Here is a 5,014-nt window from a genome sequence, read left to right as displayed (position 1 = left end):
TTGCTAGGAAAAAAAATTCATCAATTGAAGTTGTTAACAATGTTGGAAAAAATAGATATAACAACAAAAAGCAGAATATTGCTAGGAAAAAAAATTCATCAATTGAAGTTGTTAACAGTGTTGGAAAGAACAGATATAATAAGAAAAAACAGAATATTGCATGCAAAATGTTTGTGAAAGAAGTGTATACAGTAGATAATAAGTAGAAATAAGTAGAAAGTGAGCAGAAGAAGAAGAGAAACATCAAAGGGGGTAAGTGGCTGTCAACCCAGAGGAAAGGGAGCTAGACTGGTGGTACCGGTGGGATGACCGGCCAGTTGTCCTAGTGGTTAACTGGTTTGACAGATCAAAACCATTTCTGCTTCTCAACTATTACATAGCTGATCGATTGAAGGATTGAAGGATATACGACTAGTAGATCGATTCAAGGATATACATACCAGAGCAGTAGGAGTGGAATAGCTGTCACCGGTGACGGAATGGGTACAGTGGGTAGATGTGTGCTTCTTCGGTAGGTGTCTGATTCGAGAATACACTTCACAAATTTGGCCTGACACACATAAATTGGGAATGAATTTGGGAATGTTTAAGGAAATCAGTGAGTTGTAATTTAAAATTTGAGAAAAATTTGTGATGTAGTTGACCTCGGTCTTGTCATTGTTTCGTTGCTCGAAAAGTGAATCTTTCACAATGCACAAACTGCAACTTACTTGATTCATAGGAGCTGATAGATGCAATTTTATGGGTGGAGAGGGAGTTCACAAACATAATTTAGATTTGAAGGTCTCGGTTCATAGAGAGCAACACGACCCGTGAAGAATCTTAAGTTGTGATTGTTGCAAGAGAGTAAGACGACTCGTGAAGTTCAGCTTTAAATTTCTTTCCAAGTGAAGCTTTTTAGAAGTTTAGCTTTAAATTTCTTTCACGTGAAACTTTTCAGAAATTGAGAATATTAAAGACACAGAGTATGTACCATTGGAAGCTTTTTACAGTGGAGAAACGAATGGAGAAATCTGCCAAATTGAAAGTGGAGATGTATTTTGAATTGTATGGTGGAATTATAATTTGAAAATTGTATCCAAATGTGAAGCGTAAATGTACAAGTGAAAATATATTTTGAAAATACAACCAAACACAACCTTAGTTTTTCTAGGAGGAAAGGAGGAAGGAAACGGTTGATTTTGCTGAATTGGCATATATGGCAACTGTCAAAACTTATGTCAAATTTATTATAAGCATTGATATTTGCCAAATTTGGTAGCTACCACATTCAACCATTGAAGAACCACTTTTCAAAACCAATTTATATTATAGCAATGGCAGCTCCAATAATAAATCATTAGAGATACTCTAAGAGGGTGTTTGACATTTGCTAAAATAACACGTGTTATATTAACAAATTATCCTAATTGAGTAAAAATTATTTTTTTTTTAGTCACATCACATCTTTATCACATTACTCCATATTTTATATTTTTTCATAAAAAATCAAAAAATATACTTATTTAAATTATTCCAAATACCTCCTAAAATAAATTAAATAAGAAAATTCACTAAAAACAAATAAAAAATCGAATTTTAAGGAAAAAAAATCGAATTTTAAAGAGGAATTTTTATAAAGTCCATAATATTAAGATTTTATAAAATAAAAGACATACAATATTTTCATACTAATTGAGATCCCTCAACATTTTTGCAGAAAAGTGTAACACAAAAAATATTTTCCACTATGATTACAAAAAAATTTCATCGAGAGAACTTAGTTAATAAAAGAATCATCTTAAACTTTTCGTACTATACAAAGTTGGAAAATGATATTTTACTAATTTTCTCTATTTTAAAATTATTTTACTTTTTAAATAAATTTATTTTAATGTATTTAAAAAATAAAAATAAAGTAAAATATTAAAAAAATTCAAGAAAAACAAAAACTCATTTAAAAATAATTTTTAAAAAATAAAACTAAACAAAACTCGAAAAGGAAACTATTTTTGAAAATTTCAAAACCAAACAGAGGAAATTGATATTGATAAAAGAGATGGATCAGAATATCCTGGCTTGGATTTCTCAATAAAAGAGAACAGCGCTCAGTAATTTCAACTTCGATCATCTGGGGAAATAATCATCACTTCCATCCTTATTTTTCCTTTTTTATTATTTCTAATTTTTCTTAAAACCCAGGAAAAACCGAAGCAACTACAAATAAAGAACAAAAAAAAAAAATTCAAAAAAAGAGAGATGGATCAGAATATCCTGGCTTGGATGTTTCTCGAGCAAGAGAAAGAGCGCTCGGTGATTTCAGATTCGATCATCTGGGGAAATACTCATCCCTTCCGTCTCTCAATCTTTCAATTCGCAAAATCAACAACAAAATTGATGAATTCAATTTTTCCGTATCTGAATCTGACTCGATTAATCCCTAAAAACACTTAGGGTTCAAGACACAAACAGAGAAGGTCATACTCAACGCCAATTGTTCTTCAGCGCTGGTAATCACTATCGCACACATCTATATACATAAAAACTAATAATGACTAACCCTAGTTCATATACATTTTGCTTGAAGGATTGAAACCCTAATCAAAGGCCATGACGAGTGCCTTGTGAGATCGATGAGAGATGCAGGAAAGAGGCCGCTGTTGTTGTTATATAATGAATGGAGAAGAAGGGAGCGCTTCAAAATCAAAACCCTAGTTCGAGTGTTGATTTGATGGAGCATCATCGGTGACTGAAAGCTGTCTTCCTAAGCCACGTGTACGGTAGTGATTCTACTTGCTATTTTCGTGTGCTCTTCGTTTAGCGGGAAACGTTTTGGGCCTGATTTAGTTCGATCCAAGCCCAGACAGACTTTCCTGAACTTGGACCGGGCTGACCCATTTGTTAAAACTTCAAGCCCAAGCCTAGCCTTATGCTCATCTCATGGGACCCTAGGGCTTAGGATTTAGGTTTGAGGCTTTGTGCTTTCAGGTTTTAGTTTATGAATGATTAGTTTAATCAAATAAATAGGAATTTTTAGTGTTTATTATATAGTTTATCTTTTAGGTTAATAGTTTTAATACTTTAGTTATTGCTTTTGCTCAAATTTATATTCATTTAAAATATTTCTAATCTAATGGCCACTCAAAAATATTTTTCATGATGAAAACAATTCAATAAGCATACACAAAGAATATGTAAACCTTTAAACATCATACCATATGAGAGGGTAAAATGTGTAAATCTGGGCCGAGCTAGGACTGAGTAGAAGTAAACCGAGCTGTGGGCTGAGTAAAATGGGTTTCACAATTAGGCCTAGTTAGCTCGGTCATGAATGACTTAGAATAGCTCGATTTGAGTATTCTAAACCGAGGTATAGGGAGCTGTGTTGTAAAAGCAAGGTGGAACCGAGCTAAGTAAAGCGAGATGGAACCGAGCTAAGGAAAGCTCGGTGAAATCTACCGCATCAATGTGTGTTAGCATGGTCATTTTGTCATACTACCGTGGTAAAACCGTTTCACTTGGTTAAAGCAGTAAGAGGGGTGTTAAGGATAAGTATTATCTTTTAGAAATGTTATTCTTAGGAGGACTCTACATTAAGGAATAAGAGTCCTACTAGAATTATGCCACACAGGATCATGCCACACAGGATCTATAAAAGCTCGTAACATGACCTATGTACAGGTATCACAATTCTGACTTTCAAATACTCAGAGCTTTTGTCTATTGTCTATCTGCTGACTTAGGCATCGCAAGGGTTTCCGGCACACACCCGCCGACTAGCTCTCGTTTGTGTTTTCAGAAGGTAAAGCAACGACGTTTGGAGGAGCGCGAACTTGATCAACAAGATCATACGAGAAGAATTATTTCGTGCTCGTACAATTGGCGCCGTCTGTGGGAATTTCACAAAGAACAAAACCTCTTGATCAAGTTTTCCTCTCTAGTTGAAAGCAATGGTGCACAATGAAAACTTGCTGCAATCTGTTATTGATGGGCAGACCCCAGAGGGGGGTGGGAGGCACGAAGGTTTACCTCCTATCTCACCCATGGCGGTTTTAGAACCCCAGCGACGCAAACTCTCGGAGGGACACTAGGGAGAGACGGGGCACTAGTCCCCGTCGCTCTCAAAGTCCTGAAAGAAAGAGGCGGAGGCTTGATCCCTAAGTTCTAGAGGATCGCGTGAGGGAGCAAGATGAGTTAATAAGGAGGATGGCGGCAGACATGGAGACAATGAAGTGCCAGATAAAAGGAAAAGGGGTAGCGACAGGAGAGAGGCGCAAAGGCAACACGCCCCCTCGTCACTCAGAAAATCGTGACAGGCATACCACACCATCACAAGCAGAAAGCAGGAGCCTTAGAACAAGCGACACCCAATCAAGGACTTCTAAGACTCATCACTCCAGGTCTGAGAGAATGAGAACTGAAAGGTCGTATACAGAGGGAAGCAGCTATTACCCCTCGCACAAGCACCAAACGACATCTAGGCACACGAAGTTGCCTAGGTCAGCGGACTTATGGACAGTGCTCGAGGAGAGGGCCCGATGGAAGGAAGACACCAGGGCACGCGACCCTCGCAAGGTTGCAGCACTACGGCGGTTGGCCCCTAGGCCACATGGGAGTGTCGAGGCAAAGAAACTTTCCCATTCTTTCCCAATCATGGAAGCATAGAATTAACAACTAATCTCTCATGAAGATAATAAAACACTACAATATAAATTAAAGAGGCAAAGAAACTTTCCCATTCTTCATAACAATCTATGGAGACTAAGATTAACATGAATAAGCTCCACATGCAAGGAAGCAATAGAATCAAAATACCAAATAATTTACATTTCTGGAGACTAAGATTTGAATTAGATAAATTTTTCTTAAACTCTGCAATCAATCAATGCTATTTCATGGATAAGTGAAATTGAATTAAATCCGGTTTCATGAACATGTGCAGGAGAATAAAACAAGGCTAGTAGTACAAGTCAAGAACAATTCTAATTGACCAAATAATTTGATAATCAGAATAAAGGTCCATCTTTTCCATGAA

The 5,014-nt window shown here is 36.5% G+C and overlaps 2 non-coding genes across 2 annotated transcripts; both read right to left on the bottom strand.

Moving 5' to 3' along the window:
- Positions 1 to 2,038: 2,038 nt before the first annotated feature.
- On the bottom strand, positions 2,039 to 2,135 carry LOC114294851 (small nucleolar RNA Z103). The gene has a single exon (XR_003640643.1). It is a non-coding gene; the product is annotated as a small nucleolar RNA Z103 (small nucleolar RNA).
- Positions 2,136 to 2,238: 103 nt separating this feature from the next.
- Positions 2,239 to 2,337, bottom strand: LOC114294852 (small nucleolar RNA Z103). The gene has a single exon (XR_003640644.1). It is a non-coding gene; the product is annotated as a small nucleolar RNA Z103 (small nucleolar RNA).
- Between the last annotated feature and the right edge of the window lie 2,677 nt (positions 2,338 to 5,014).

This window comes from Camellia sinensis, chromosome 1, assembly GCF_055761805.1.
Source record: "Camellia sinensis isolate YWXY chromosome 1, ASM5576180v1, whole genome shotgun sequence".
Classification (NCBI taxonomy): domain Eukaryota; kingdom Viridiplantae; phylum Streptophyta; class Magnoliopsida; order Ericales; family Theaceae; genus Camellia; species Camellia sinensis.
This window is presented reverse-complemented; position numbering and strand designations above follow the sequence as displayed.